This window comes from Notolepis coatsorum, assembly GCF_963971535.1.
Source record: "Notolepis coatsorum genome assembly, chromosome: 13".
NCBI classification, from domain to species: Eukaryota; Metazoa; Chordata; class Actinopteri; order Aulopiformes; family Paralepididae; genus Notolepis; species Notolepis coatsorum.
In genome coordinates this window covers 103,443,355-103,460,435 of record NC_140177.1, presented here as the reverse complement: position 1 = coordinate 103,460,435, position 17,081 = coordinate 103,443,355, and the positions used below count along the sequence as shown (strand labels likewise).

Genomic DNA, 17,081 nt, shown 5'->3' with positions numbered 1-17,081 from the left:
TAGTATTATAAAGTGGCTATCTTTTATGCTGTAGATCACTGCTGGTATGTGCGTGCAGAACCTTTATTTCAGCGGGGACTGTAGTATTTATTTGACGTTACTGTACAATATATGTGTATTAAAAGACGGAGCTGTCTTTTATTGTATTATAATAATTATTAATATTAAAAATAAATTAAGAAAGGCATTCTTATTCCAGCATGCATTAATGACACTAACGGGCAACGGCAAAACAGTGGTTAATGGTCTTTATTAGTGTTTGCGGTGTCCAGGCAGCGTGCCGCGCGGCAGAGAAAGTTGCGCGTCACGTGCCTGTCGGGGCCAATCAGGCCGACCCCGGAAGTCACTTACTGTTGCGGATAAGCTATAAGCGAACGGGATAGCAGAGAGGGAAGGACGCACTCTTTTCGAAATGGCTCGGTGTAAATTAATAGATGGTAACTTATCTAAGAGTCTATGGCATTATGCGGTACAAGAAGCCACTTACACCAGAAATCGGTGTTTTAACAAGCACACGGGCACCACCCCGTATACAGCACTGACAGGAAAAAGGTGTGATCTAACCAGGATGCACAAGTTTGGGTCAGTGTGTTATGCTTACCAACAGGACAGAGGAAAGCTCGAGTCCTGGGCCCTCATTCATCAACGTGACGTAGAAAATGTTCTATTTCCACACGTAAGCACAGAATTTAGAATGCATGCACGCACAAAAGAAACGGGATTTACCACACGTGCGTACGCAGGTTCTACGCACACCTGTCATGATAAATATCACCTTGGCCCTGCGCCGAGGCTCGTGCACACTTTCACGTATTTGCATACCAGAACCGCCCCGATTAACCATATACGGTAATGGACCACCCCCATGAAATGTGGAAAAGTGGACTAAGCCGAGGGTGTTGTACACTGTCGGATATTATATCTATTAACTTCCTAAAAGACCATTGCTGCCTGGACACTTATAGCTTATCCGCAACAGTAAGTGACTTCCGGGGTCGGCCTGATTGGCCCCGACAGGCACGTGACGCGCAACTTTCTCTGCCGCGCGGCACGCTCCGCTCCGCGGAGCGGCAGAGCTTGCGGAATGATGTAACCGTCCAAATCCGCTATGACTTTCATTCGGCGCTTTAGCTCACCTCGCAGAGCAGTGGTCCTGTGGTCGGTTGTTGACGAGTTCGAATCCCATCGAATTTTTTTTTTTTAACGTGATTTTTTTTTTAACGTGTATTCTTTTGCCGGTTAAGGTTAGGCATGGTTAAGGTTAAGGTTAAGGTTAGGCATTGTTTCGGAGTTGGTTAAGGTTAGAACGGTTAAGTTTAGGCGCTGTTAAGGAGCTGGTTAAGGTTAGAGTTTGTGTTAGAGAATGGCAATAGACAGCCTATTTCCGCGCGACAGCTCTCAGCAGCCTCGTTGCGCGTCCTGAGTTTGCCGCGTCACGTGCCTGTCGGGGCCAATCAGGCCTACCCCGGAAGTCACTTACTGTTGCGGAACAGTTACACGCATCCCGTTCTGGTGCGGGGAGTAAGGACAGGACGTCTCGTGTCTGATCTTGTTCCTTCTCAGCAGAGTTGGAACTCTCTATTTGTGAACTCTGTTCCGTTATCGGACCTTAAGCATTTTATGCTGCCATACGGAGCTACATCTGCAAGGAATTTTTCTGTGGCCTGGAGTGTGTCACTCTTTGTTCTGAAAAAGTAAACAAACACTGCCCCTGTACACACATCTGTGAAAGACTGCACATATTTAAAGCCACCTATGGACTAATTATTTACTGGACCGGCTAGATCTGTGTTAACTAGCTCAAGTGGTGACTTTACCTTTTCCGTGGGACCTCTGTTCCTTGTTTGAGTGAACTTTCCCTTTATACACACATCACATTCTTTGTTAGGTCTATGCTTTTCACAGCTAATGTGCATGCCTACTGTCACCGCCTGCAGCTTCAGTATATCCTCGTAATTACAATGACCCATGATCTCATGCCATGTCTGAATATCATGACTGACATTACACATATCATTTTTGTTACATTCTGTTTGTAGATAATACATTCTCTTGTACACCTCAATGTTAAACCTATACCGTCAGGCTCTACAAGAACATCTTTACCTTCATTGAAGAACACTTTGGCACCGTTTGCAGTAGCAGATTTTACAGAGAATAGTTCTTGTGGGAACGAGGGTATGTAGAGGGCGTTCTTCAACGTCACTGTACACCGGCGCCCCTCACTGTCTATGAGGCATACCTGTGCGTCTCCTCTCCCCTGTGCCAACCCGAATGTGCACTTCCCGTCTGCCAGCTCCATGCTCCGGCTCGAAGGTGCTGTCAAAGTTCTTGAATTGGTTCCTGTCGTTGATAATGTGGGACGACGCACCTGTGTCCACAATCAGTCCCTTCCTTTGGACCTGCTGCTGCTGCGTTCCGTTATTTCTCCCGTGAGGCCCGTCAAGATTGTCTTTTTCAGCCCCACTCCGTGCATACAGCACAACATCCGCTCTTCCCAGAGCTCGTATTCTTCTGCCCTTCCGTTAAACGTGGGCCACTTGCTCCTGCCTCTTGTCGCCATATTTTGATGGTAGCTTAGCTTAGCTGCCCGTTAGCTTAGCTTTAGCGTCACGTGGTTCTCCCGCTGCTAAACTAGCCTAAACTTTTTCAGCTAACTAGCTATCGTTATTTTTGCTCTTCCGTGATCTGGGCCCATAACCTGTTGACAGAGTCACCTGGGGAGCAAAATAACTGGTCATGACAACGAGGTCCTCTTTAGCCTTAACTGGTGTGGTTTATTTCATATGTACATTTCCACCACGAGACCTGAGAGCTAGAGTGAGAGAGACAGAGGGGGAGGGAACATTCCCTCTTATACCTGCTACCTGACGTCAGCTGCTATAGCTGCGTCTCCTTACGCCTATAGCGCCCTCTTGTGGAACAGTTAAAGTGCAGTTATATTCAATCATATTATTACTTACATTTAACACTGCTCTCAAAGATCATGGCACAATGTAAATGATCTTTTATGGTGGATTTTCCATTTTTAAATATCAAAATATCATATCAATAAATATTAAAGTAATTTCTATCTTCCTTGAACTGGTCGTAATACTAGAGCTGTGAATCTTCACTGGCCTGACGATTCGATTACGATTCAGCTGTCCACGATTCGATTCTACGATGCATCTCGATGAAGCTCAATAATATATTACAATCTATATTACTGCACATGGCTACTTTTTCATCAATTAATACAAGCAATCAGATATTTCCTTTTATTTAGAAAGTTCTTAAATCAGAATGTCAAAATAAATGTCTTTACTAGTGTTGCATGATACAGATAGTAGAAAGGTATCTCAATACCCAGCTGTTCAAAACGGTTCAATACTCTTTATTAGTATCTGTATTAGTATCAATACTTTTAGAATAGCCTGATGCTGTATTTTCTATGAGTTGAGTAGATGCACTAGCTTTAATAATAATATATTTGATTTGTAGGGCGATTTATTGTTGAGGAGCTAATCCCAAAGCTCTACATTGTAAAATAACATAAAAGCTAGCAAGAGAGTCAACTTTAAAAAAAAAAAAAAACTTTTATAATCGATTATGTTCCATCACTGCATCGATGCAGAATCGTCCACGTCCGCATCGTGTTGCATCTTAGAATCGAGAAATGTCCACACCCCTACGTAATACTACCGGGTATTGTGTTACTGGGTCTGGTATAGACTGACTACTGCAGGGTGAAGATTGTGGCCCCATGACGACCTGTAGTATGTGTCATTGATTCTTTTGATTACTGTGTAAATATAAACACTGCAGCTACCGTCTAGTGTCTATAATCGCTTATATTTAGCGCTCATTCCTACACTGTAAAAGCATTCCTATCCGTTTTCTGCAACTAGCAGTTTACTTGAGATTTAACAAGCAAGACATTTAAATATACTTGCCTGATTTGATTTCCCCAAGGTGATGCTTACAAAGAATCTGGACGTCCAAAGGGGTCTGGTCAATGGAGCTCGGGGAGTGGTGGTGGACTTCCAGCCCGGCAAACAAGGTTCATGTATACTGTATACTATAATGTAAAATGAGGGATAGTCACGAGGCATGGGCACAAGTAACGTCTTCCCAGATCGAGCACTCACGTGAATTACTCGCGTTGTGCTCGAGTAAATGTTTTGGGAAATATATTTTTGGAACGCATCTTAAAGCACATGGCAGTAGCATTAACAAGATACATTATATTGTCACACAGATGCTAGGCCAAAGTTTGGTCCGTTCGGAGGCAGCTTCCAGGAGAAGTACATACACCCAAAATTCTACCCCATAGACACTTTCGGCAGTAGTTCTTTACCAGGCTTTATCTCACGGAGATACAACTGGGAACGAGGTTACACAGATGCAGACACTACCAATTATATACATAACAAACAATGCACAGCAATATACTCCATGCTTAATGCATATTGTCAGTCAAAACAGTCGGGTACCATTATAATTGGATTACCTCCACTCCATCTGCAGCAGGTTTCTCCGCTCATGGAATGACATCCATATCAATAATATATGAATGCTACACAAAGTGGGCGACATGTTGTTGGCACAATTTGGAAATGCTCATTTAGATAACGCTAAGCTAGCTGGATTCCAACACAACAAACCTTTCACTCTACATCTTGCAGTGCAGTGTTGTCTTCCTACAAAGACTCACACCTTGACAGATTTTACAGTGAGATTTCTGTTTCAGTGGCAATTATTTTTTTAAATATACAAATCGAGCACCCTCAAAAACCACTGGAGTTCAGTTGAAACGGCGAGTGCTGGAGTAATGGACTCGTATCCCTAGTATTCACATACATTCCTGAGGGGTTTGATCTGTATCTGTTTTACTTTACTTACTGCATACATTTAACCTGATGCAGCAGATGGGTTTGTTACACGGAACCGTGAGAAGTTGTCCTGGGAAACTCTGCAAAAACAAAAGAGCCATCCGTCTATCGCCGTCATCACGGGCTAACTTGAACCAATCAGATCAACAAACCATATGGCGTAGTAAGAGAGTGCTTAGGAGGAAGCTAGCTATGTAGTTACTTCGCATGTCGGTAGACGACATACGAATGCAAATACCAAATTAATATTTGATTCAAAGAAGGTAGCAAATGTCACACCTAAACCATGCCCGTAGCTGACAGTTGTTCCTCATAGAGACTCTGGTTTGGCCACAAGTGCATAACTTTAAACCTCACAAGATTAGATTAGATTAAAATGCATTGTCATTTCATTTTACAGCACAAGTACAGTACAATGGAAAGAAGTTTGTTATCCAACCAGAGTGCAAATGTAACAGTAAAGTGCAATTGTAATATACAATGTACAGGTGATTAATTATATATATACATTTGTACTACGGAGTGTAGTGCTAATCCGATGTATATACAGAGTTGTAATATAATACAGTGATACAGGTACAAAGACAGTATGGTAGTTACTAGGGGTGGGACGATACATCGATCCAGATCGATACATCGATGTAATTATCAACAATCGAATCGGATCGATGCGATGTAATAAGATCGATTCATATCGATACTCTTATTTTGAAAATCCTGTGGCGAGTCTCATATCCGCCCAAGAACAACAGCAGTAGCTCCGTGTGTGTAGATGTTACAGCATAGCATTCTCCCTTTCTGTGTGTGTGTGTGTGCGCGCGTCTTTGGAAAGACCAGATGAGGTCAGAGGAGTTTGATGTTTAAATGTTATTTAAACATAAACAATATAATACATAATAAATGTAGGCCTATACATGATCATGCAACATCAACAAATTGTTGTAGGAACGGTTTGGGAGAGGGAGGTTGTGAGTTTTGAGTTCCAAAAAATGTAGCTTAAAGTTTAAAGCTTAATATATAAAAACGTGGCACTTTACAGTGAACAGGAGGTCTATTTGTATTAAAAACAATAGATTGATTTTCCTTTAAATGTCTGGAAGAGCTCAAAAATACAAATGTCAAATGATATTTTCATTACCTTTTTTTTGTTGATCTAAATGTTACTGATTGTGTTAAATGGGCATATGATATCATCTCATATCGATCGCAGGCACCTGAATCTAATCGTATCGTATTGTATCGTGAGAGACTTTGTGATATCGGCAAATATCGTATCGTTGTCCAAAGAATCTATATCGTATCGTATCATGATGAAACTGGTGATTCCCACCCCTAGTAGTTACTCATACTGGCTGGCAGCATAACTAGTAAGGGATATGTACACATATATATAAGGGTTATGTTCAGGTAAGTACAGACAAGTGTGTATATACAGCATTGTTGTACATACTATCATAAAGAGTTATGGGTTATATGCAGGTGTATAAGTAAGTATATAGAAGGATTATATGCAGGTATATTCAGACAAATATGGATATATGTATAATATATATATATATATATATATATATATATATATATATATATATGCGGTAAATGTGCTGTATATACAGCACTGTTGTACATGCTATCATAGAGTATATTGACTGACTGAAGATGGATTCTCCTGTGAATCCAGCTGCCTCATAAGGTAAACGTACATTACCAAAGTAAACAAACCTAGAGCCTCAAAATGCAGCAAATGCATTTTTAAAAACTCCTATTTGCCTGCCGTCTAGTGTAGTGACTCATTTCTCCCAGGTCTCCAGTCTTTGCTATAGGTAAATGTTAAAGTTAGAGGTTCTATGTAGGATTGCTAGTAACTGTCTAACTGCATATATAACTGTTTCCATTAGAGGGCGCTCTAGGCGGAGCCACTCATGATACCACCAGGTGGCGAGTATATAAAGAGATGTCTCCTCCCCCTCTACCTCTTTTCCACCAGCCTCTCAGTGAGAGGAGAACTCTAGAACTGCTGTATAACATGTGAATGAATAAACCACGCCAAAGGCTAAAGATAGAAACCATGCCTCTTGACCACATTATTGTTGCCCCATAGCCAGATTCTGTCAACAGTAAATTAATGGGCTATTAATAGATCACTCCTCTAATATACATTCCTCTATCTGATAAGGCAGTGGATTTAGAATTTTAGTGGCAGTAAAAAAAATAGGAAAAATCTCTAGCCAAAACTAGCTTAGCATTGCAGATTGGGTCACCCGATGTCCCTGGCGTCAGTGCGTTCTCTGCAACATCCGTTCATTCAGTATTGGCAATTTGGCTTTTATAAATTGGAACGTTGAGGAAACACAATTTTCCCATTAACCCCACATGCAGCATCAAGGACATTAACCCCACATGCAGCATCAAGGACATTAACCCCACATGCAGTATCAAGGACATTAACCCCACATGCAGCATCAAGGACACAATGACTGGTAAACGGGAAAGGAAGAGACCGTAGAGACCAGAGACTGTGGTCATCATGATGTGACGGCATGAGAGATGTATTCCTTCTGCATAAATATTATCACCAAAATCCATGTACAGCGTAATAATACCCAGGCTGTTGTTTTTACTGTGGTTATGATGTCGGTGATGCTGTACAAGTGTAATGGAGGTAAAGACGGCCCTTCAGGGTATAATGAAGCTAAAGACGGTCCTTCAGGGTATAATGGCTTTTATCTGTATGAACACTGATTATCAAATACTTTTTCAGTACAAAATGGAACCATACTCGTGAGTTTCCAGGAGGATAATATTCTTTCCCTTGCCACTGTATCAACAAAAGTACATATATATATATATATATTTTTTTTTGTCTTTTTCCTCCTTTCTTTTTTCCGTTTTTCTCCCATCCCAATGTTAGTCGTTATGCCAATTCCCAATCCCCTTCCTGGTCGTTGCGCACTCTACCCCCTACCGTCGGTCTGGGAGGGCGGAGACTATCACATGCTTCCTCCCGACACATGTGTACCCAGCCCACCGCTTCTTTTCACCTGGCAGCGCGGACTCTCACTGGGAGAGTGTAACGTGTGGAAGGTCACACTACCTCTCTTAGATTCTCCCCTTGCTGTGCATGCGCCCCGACCGAACTGTAGGATTCGCTGTTTACAACGACCAGGACCCAACCTCTAACACTGCCAATTGTGTTAGTATGGACGGTCGGCCAACCCGGAAGCACCACAGCTGGATTCGATCCCACTGTCTCTGTGGTGGTGGGCAGACACTTAGTCCGCTGCGCCACCCGGCCGCCCCCAACAAAAGTACATTTGATTGGTTCTCTCTCCTCCATTGATTGGTTCTCTCTCTCTCCTCCCTCCTGCAGAGCTCCCTTGTGTGCGCTTCCTGTGCGGGGTGACGGAGGCGCTATTTTTTTCCGTAGCCGCATTTCTGGCAGACGCTCTCTGATTGGCCACTGACTGACGCTCTCTGATTGGCCACTGACATGTTTGCCCAATCGCGTGACGAGCTGTGTCTTTGCCCATTTCCGCGTCGAACAGCCTGCAAACTACCTGGCGTTCTATCGCCCTGCTCTAAGACAAACTCTAACCTTAACCAACTTCGAAAGAGTGCCTAAGCTTAACCGTCAAAAGAACTTGCCGTCACGCTCTAAGACAAACTCTAACTCGAAAGAGTGCCTAAGCTTAACCAGTGTAGAAACAGGCGTCGGCCAATCAGAGAGCGTCTTGCCAGAAATGCGACTACGGAAAAAAATGACGCGTGACGGAGGTGCTGAAACCCGAACGCTGGATGTTTAAGGCCGCCAGCGGGCTCTTCGTGAGCAGGACACAGCTGCCACTCAAACTGGCCTGGGCCATCTCCATCCACAAGAGCCAGGTGAGCTTAGGAGATCCTTTTGTTGTCCATTTGTGCTGTGAGGCATTGTGTTTCTGTCTCGGAATGCTGCCTAGTTCAGAAATGGCCGTGACGTAAACGACGACACCGGTATGAGAGCGGGTACAGCTTGAGTGAATGAGTCACGTTCTAATGAATCATCTCTTTGGGTTTAATTTCCCTAAAACCTCACCTTGAGAACTTCTTTTCCTCTAACCTCCATGATGACTCACCCCCACAGAGCTGCCTCTCGGTTGGCCCGATAGTCGTTTCCCTGCATTAACATTTATCATCCAAGATGAAGGTTGACAGGGAAAGCTAGACTGATATGATGAGGATGGGAGGCAGCCGTAACATTTCTCATAGAAGTTCAGCACTGACAACGCTACTTCTGAGAGATGTTTGTCTCACAGTAGTAAAAGACGAAGACGGGAGACGTTTGTCTCACAGTGGTGAAGACAAAATTATTACAAAAAGTTATTACTAACTTTCTGTTCCTCCAAAAAGCCATCAAGCTGAGTAAATACCCCCAAATCTCTGTTGATTATCCTAGAGTGCCACAAACAGAGTTTAATCCAGCTCTCCATCTGAGCTGTCAGTCCAAACAGGTCTGTGTCGCAACCTTGTAGTCTCGGATTCAACGCATTTAGTTGTCAAAGATGTCTGCTAGATAATAATAATAATAATAATAATAATAATAATAATAATAATAATAATAATAATAATAATAATAATAATAATAATAATAATAATAATAATAATAATAATAATAATAATAATAATAATAATAATAATAATAATAATAATAATAATAATAATAATAATAAATAAACTAAGCATGTAGTCCTTTTTCATTTACCGTTTTCTCTGCTCCAAAATATTTTTTTTTGTCTTCTCATGTTCCATATTAGAGGGGGGTTAGAGGAGAGAAGGTAGGGCAGGGGAAAGGGAGGTGGTAGGTTGGAGGAGGGTGGTTATGGGTAGGGAAGGTTGAATGCTGGTGAGAACAGGTAGGTTTTGAGCCGGGATTTAAAGGTGGAGAGTGAGGGAGAGTCTCTGATGGTCTGAGGGAGGGTGTTCCAGAGTCGGGGTGCAGCTTGTGAGAAAGCCCGATCACCAACACTTTTTAATTTGGATGGCGGGACGATGAGGGAAGCAGTGGAAGAGGATCGGGTGGGGCGGTAAGGGAGAAGGAGGTCAGTCAGGTAGGGGGGGGGGGGGCTTTAAAGGTGAGGAGTAGTAATTTGAACTGTATGCGTACCTTAATCGGGAGCCAGTGGAGGACAGGAGTGATGTGGTCACGGGACCGGGTGTTAGTGAGCAGGCGAGCAGCAGAGTTCTGGAGCATCTGGAGTCTATGGAGGGAGCGGGAGATGATGCCGTGAGGAGGGAGTTGCAGTAGTCTAGGCAGGAGGAAATTAAGGCGTGGATGAGGGATTCAGCAGCGGGGGGGAGAGTCAGTGTCTGATTTTGGCGATGTATCTAGTCTAGTAGTCTGGTGTATTCCAGCTATCGGTATCTAGTCTGGTGTATTCCAGCTATCGGTATAGTCTGGTGTATTCCAGCTATCAGTATCTAGTCTGGTGTATTCCAGCTATTAGTATCTAGTCTGGTATATTCCAGGTATTGTATTTGGGTTCCTCATCGTTTCATAAAGTAAACTAGAATGTATCTGGCTTATGGTAAAGGGGATACTTTTGCATTCATATAACTAAAATGGATGAGTTTGTTTGGTAAACCAATTTAGTGGTTCTTCCTACCGATAAATGGGACATGCACCCCCATCAGGCAGCATAATTGGGTACTTTATTGGGTCACCACTTAAATATAATGCATGAGGGTTTTTAATATTCAAAAAGTATTGAAATCCTGATTTTTCTCTGGCCTGTCTCAATCTCTCATTATGACTAATGGCCATTAGCGGTTACCACTCAGTGGTGCCATTTCCCACAGAGAGAGAACTCATGTACCCTGGGTACCAGATGGTATTTATCAAGGATTCTCATTTTGAATAATTTGTGCCCTTTTTTGGAGTCGTGTGGCCAATGTAATGATGGTAAAAATGTATCCACGTACAGACTAATATCTTCACGCATATTGTAAACTTTCTGATACTCATCGTATCGCTCTGTGTGGTTAAACCCTACCTTTACCAGCTACTCCAAGCAGGTTAGAAATAAAGGCCATGGGTCACATGACTCATCCGGGTCACTACAGCGTCATTCCTGCCCTCAGGGCTGACTCTCATTGTGACTGAAGGTCCACTTTGTGATTAGGTGAGATGGGGGAACTATGGCCTCTGGGTAATTGAGTCCATTGGTCAAAGAGAAAACTAATCACAGATGTTTGATGTATAGACCACTGCACTTCCACTTTACATTGAGCTCATGGGAGAGAGCTGGGGGAGAAAATGAATGAATATGGACGAGAGCATTGACATTAAGTGGTTGTAGCTACGGCTGTGGTGGCGCTGGAGACATGATCTGATCCAATAGACTGCTATATACGCCTGAGTCTCCTGAACACGGAGAGACCAATCCCAAGTCGATCGGCACTTTCTCGGCCGAGCTATAGTCACTTTTTCGCACCTACTCCCCAACTCTGCATGCGCAGATTGATAAACCTAGATCTCTGGACAATCCAGAGAGACTCTGTGGGCAATCTGTGCATGCAGAGAATACGGCCTCTCCGTATTCAGGAGACTTTTACAATGTAACAATGGCTACTGTCGGTCATTGATAGTCTACAATTCAACAATAGAATTCTTGACAAAATGTTGAAAGAAAAGGTACACTGACTTTAACCCTTTCACAACCGTCTGTAGTGTGGTAGTGAAAGGGTTAACCCTTTAGTAGTGTGGTAGTTAAAGGGTTAAGTCTGGGTCAACATATCCTGACAACTAAGCAATGTGTGTGTTTTCAGGGCATGACGCTGGACTGTGTGGAGATCTCCCTGGCGCGCGTGTTTGAGAGCGGCCAGGCATACGTGGCCTTGTCTCGGGCCAGGAGCCTGGAGGGCCTGCGGGTCATGGACTTTGACCCCCATGTGGTCCGGACCGACCCGGATGTGCTACTCTTCTACAAGAAACTGAGGAAGGAGAGGCTGCTGATGCAGGCGAGTGTTGATGCAGGATCAATGTGTACCGTGATCAATGCGTACATGGTACAGTAAGCTGCTTTGGATAAAGGCTTCCAATCAAATGACAAATGTTATGGACTAAATAGTCAGTAAAACAACAACAAATCTCATGTAACCAAACTCAAATGAAAAGTCAAAACATCTGCCATTGAGGGAGAAAAGCAATGGAAATGTTCTGAAAAGGTCTAAATGGTACGCAGTATGAGCAGTCGAATGCTTGTACCTCGCTCTGGTAACGAGATCTTTATAACCTGTGCACTAGGTATTTCTAACACGTCATCCAGCCAGTGGTTCCCTCTGTATTTGGCAGCTTCGACCTGTCCTCTACTGCCCTCGTGTGGTGGAGATGGGAGTGGTTCCTTATGCAGTGTTTGACTTGAAGTTCTCTGTCTCCCTCCTCCTCTCTGCAGGCCTCCATGGATGAGTTTGTTGGCAAAAGCAACAAAGAAAACCACTGGTGACCCCACCCACCAGATGATGTGCACTGTGTGCACGAGTGTTTACACACCTGTACTGTAATTACCATTTACTTTGGCCACGATTGTATTTGCGGTTCTCTTATCACCTAATCAGTGTACTGTATACAAAGCCCATATCAATCAGTGGAGGTTTCTCTATGACAACACGTGAAACACAAATTCACTCATAATTCATAATTATTATTAATTTACATATACATTTATTTTATTTATATATATATAAAAAAATTATTTTTTTAATTATTATTATTTTATATTTTTTTATTAGAAAAGTTTTCCTCTGTAAAAAAAATGCCAGTGAATTTTTTCTTTTTAAAAAATGGCCAAAATTGACAGCTCTGAGCAGGCCTGCACTGCAGTAATGACTGCAGTAATTATTCGTGAAGAAAACTTCACAGGTGTGACCCAATGTTATATAAATAATAAATAACAGCCAATCGAAATAGGCTATTAACTTCGTCTAAGCACGGTCTGTGCAGTTAAACTCTCGCCATTGAATGGAGGATTGAATGATTGACAGCCCTTGCCATCCAATACATGGAGGTTGAATATGATTGGCAGCCTTGCAAATCCTATCAGAGATTGCTGCATTGCAAAGTCAAAACGGGTCCATCTGCAGGTTAGGTTTAGCTCTGGCCAATCTCAAGTTTCTTTATTAGTTGTCATACAGAAGTACAGAATACTTTTATACAAAATGTAACTGAAATAAGCATTTTGTATAAAAGTATTCTGTACTTCTGTATGACAACTAATAAAGAAACTTGAGAAACTTGAGATTGGCCAGAGCTAAACCTAACCTCCGACCCTGCAGATGGACCCATTTTGACTGTTTGAAAGAGCAAGGAAGTAGTTTAGTTGTTGTTTAGTAGAAGTAAGCTGTACAGCTATAACAAGTAAAGTCAGGCTAAATTAAACTTTGCGCCAACATTAGGACCGAAGTATAAACTAGCAACTGAGCAACATGAAGAAGTGGACTTATGCATCTGGATCAGAAAAAACGTTGTGGATGAAAAAGTAAGTAGGCTAGTGTTTGTAAAAGCTTGTATGCTAACAGTAGCTAGCCAGCTTAGCCTACATCACAATGATAATCACCAAGCTAACTTACTGTACACACTGTAGGGCTGGGCAATTAATCAAAACAGAATCGCGATATCGATTCATAGACCTATGCAATCTCATTTCTAAGTTATGACTATTTTTTTTTATTAAATTTTTTTTTTTTTTTTTTTTTAACTTTTTAAATGATTTTATCTGGGTTGAACATGATTTGTGGAACTCCCTCTGGTGTTGTGGTCGTGGTATTCACTGACCTTTGGGAAGTATTCCGACATGCACATGGGTATCTTAGTGGTGTAGTGTATCTTGTAGACCAGGCCCATTGCAAGTTGCTGTACTCTGTCGTCTACTCTCTAAGCCATCCTAGGTTGTCAAAGTGGGCAGGGGTGAGGTGGGTTTTAGGAGTAAGGTCAAGCAGTAGTCTGACCAGTTTGTTTTGTGATGTTTGTAATCTTGTTTTTAGTGCCTTTGAGGTGCTTTGGTACCATGAGGTGCAAGCATAGTCGTAGTACCCTTGAATGAGTGCTCCTGTTAGAGTCTTCAAGGTATTCTTGTTTACCAGAGAGGAGATCCGGTACAGGAATCTAGTTCGTTGGTTGACTTAGTTTTATTACATTGGATCCCATTTTGTCACAGGAATGATTTGCCTCTATAGGATGGAACCCAGGTAGGGAATTTCATCTTTCCTTTTAAGATAAGATAAGATATTCCTTTATTGATCCCCTTGGGGAAATTCAGGCATCATAGCAGCATGGGGGAAGGGGGGGGGGGGGGTACAGGTAGTGAAAACAACACAAGCAGTGTAAACAAATAGGTCAATATAATTTACTATCTAACTAACTGAAATATATTTTCACAGTGTCACATAAGGTGCAGTATGCATAAGGTAGTGTTATAATTTACTATCTAACTAACTGAAATATACATTATTCATTATTCACAGTATCACAGTATCCACATAAGGTGCAGTATGCCTAAGGTAGTGTAAGTTGTCCTCCTTGGGTTCCTATAAGTCCCAGGTCGATGTCTGGCAGCAGTTGCTGCCCACTGTTGTGGAGCCTGATGGCCACTGGTATGAAGGACTGTCCGAGGCGGTTAGTTGAGTGTCGGGGGGGGTATGAGTCTGTGGCTTCCTTGTCACCTTCACCTAATATGTTTTGATCTGGTCAGGTGCGCTGTCACCTAAAATGTTTTGATCTGATCAGGTGCGCTGTCACCTAAAATGTTTTGATCTGATCAGGTGCGCTGTCACTTAATATGTTTTGATCTGGTCAGGTGCGCTGTCGCCTAATATGATTTCATCTGGTCAGGTGCGCTGTCGCCTAATATGATTTCATCTGGTCAGGTGCGCTGTCACCTAATGTTAATATGTTTTCATCTGTGTCCACTGACCACTGACACACAGTGGGGGATGTTTTAAAAATATAATTTAATATATAATATAATATAATAATTTGTGCTTCACCTAAAAATTTGGTCAGCAGCCTCCACTGATATCAATAGATGGGTTTCTTGTTTGAGCCAATCGGAAATACCCACTGAATCATGTGACCCCCTCCCTGTATTGAGCTGCGGCGCTAAAAAGGTACAACACTCCCCTGACTAAAAGTTGTTTTCAAATGGAAAACGGCTGGATGTCATTTAGCCAAATCAGCACAGCTGTGAGTTGAGTCTTTCACCTTTTACATAGCTAGCTTTGGCATGGATTCATTGTTTAGATCGCTTGCATGGCTAACAAATGCAAACACGTTTCGCAATTGTGCCACATCAATGTGGAACGCCCTACCCAAAGCTGTAAAGGAATGTGAATCCCTACCCACATTCAAAACTGCTCTTAAAGAGCACCTACGGGAGGCTGCAATTCGAAACTGGCCACCGTAAATGCCCAAAACCCCCACCACCTCCTAATAGACAGTCTCCTCCCCACCGCATGTATATATTCCCTCCCCGCCGTATGGATATTTCTCTCCCACCCACCCACCCCATCCTAATGTACAGTCCCCTCCCCATCATATGTATATACTCTGTCAGGATCTAGGGGAAACAGTACTGTATATTTGAATACCGTTTATGTCACAAATGTATCAGTACTAAATACCTATATGTCCCTATGCCATAAATGTCATGTATGTTGTGTATGTCATAAATGTCTATATGAATTGAAAATGGGGGACCCTGATGGAAACAAGACAAACGTCTTTTTCTGGTCTGCATCCCCTTAACAATTGTATGTATTGAGCCGTACTGTATTGTACCCAGTGGCGTAACTCTCTCTCCACGTGTGCCGGGGACAAAATTGTGGGCGTGGCGAGTGACGTCGCTGGGGGGGGTTAAGGGGGGGGCCCCCCCCCCTCTCTACCTCGATTTTTTTTTAATACCAGGGGTGCAATACCGCATTTTCCCAGGCGGTGGCGCCATTTCTCCATGTAAACGACACACTGAGCTCATACATACAGAATTACATTGCATTCAGAGATTCCCAAAAGTAGTGATAGACTGTAGCCTGTAGGTACCCAGGTCTGTTTGACATTTCGAACATATTTAAAGGAGATATTGAACGGCCCATTTTGTTAGTTCTTTTTTCAATACGTTGCTGCAAACTATTATTTTTTTAAAATATTGAACCACACAGACAGCAATCAGAATACTGGCATTTCCATAACGCTTTGCCACCGCGCATTCAGTCCACACTGCAGCTTTCATCTCTACAGTATATTTTCAAAAACATGAGGAACAACTTTGCTTGAATTGTCTTTATTATGAAAACTAAAACAGGACGTTTGCATATTCTCAATGTTGCTGTCGACGTCGTCGCGGTCGCGTCGATGTGGGGACTTGCTTCTTCAAACCGGGTGGACAAAGTTTACAGACAAACGTTAGATTGTTTCCGTCTGAGTCAGTACTGACTTTAACGTTAAACTATTTTAAATCCCCAAGCACCGACGTCAAGAGGTAGAGTCTGACTCTGAGCGAGTGCTGCTCTCGACCTGCTGCTGCGCAGCGCTCAGCTTCTGCTCGCAGACGCAGATTCAGCTGTTGTTGTGATGAGTCTGATGACGTAGCAGGGGTTGCCAGATCGGTTGGTTTTCCACATAATTTTAAAGCCTGTTTACGGTGTATTTTAACTGGGTTTTCAGCTGAAATACATATGAAATCTGGCACATCTTTGAACGCCGTTATAACAGAGTGCTGAGAATGAACGCACTTTTGAACTCCTAAGTGCTCCTAACTAACTAACTAACTAACTACTAACTAACTACTAAGTGCAAGCCCAGATAAGTACTCGCTATTTGCATATCAATAGCGCCGGTCGTATTTAACACACCTGACGACCGGCGCTATTGATATGCAAATAGCGAGTGCACTCCCAGTCTCCCAGTTGATTTCAGGAACGCACCACACACACACACACTGCTGGTGTCGTCACTGCTGCTGGTTTAGCTCTAGATAAGGGCAAGAATGCGACCCCCATCTACTCCTCTTTGCATAATAGTAGGACAGGTAGTCAGAAGGGGGGGGGGCATAACTGCATTCTGAAAAAATGGGGGGGACCCATTCCAATGTCCCCCGTGGGAAATACGCCCCTGATTGTACCCATTCTGCAATCTGTTAAATAAAGTTTTCATTCATTCATTCATGCCCCGTTGTTCTGACCAGG

At 42.7% G+C, this 17,081-nt stretch overlaps 1 pseudogene across 1 annotated transcript in view; it reads left to right on the top strand.

Moving 5' to 3' along the window:
* Window positions 1-12,349, top strand: part of LOC311239448 (ATP-dependent DNA helicase PIF1-like) — a 33,926-nt pseudogene extending 21,577 nt beyond the window's left edge. The window contains exons 3-6 of the transcript in view: window positions 3,955-4,055; window positions 8,702-8,753; window positions 11,673-11,864; window positions 12,299-12,349. The product of the transcript in view is annotated as an ATP-dependent DNA helicase PIF1-like (transcript). The remainder of the gene's footprint in view (window positions 1-3,954; window positions 4,056-8,701; window positions 8,754-11,672; window positions 11,865-12,298) is intronic.
* The last annotated feature ends 4,732 nt before the right edge of the window (window positions 12,350-17,081 follow it).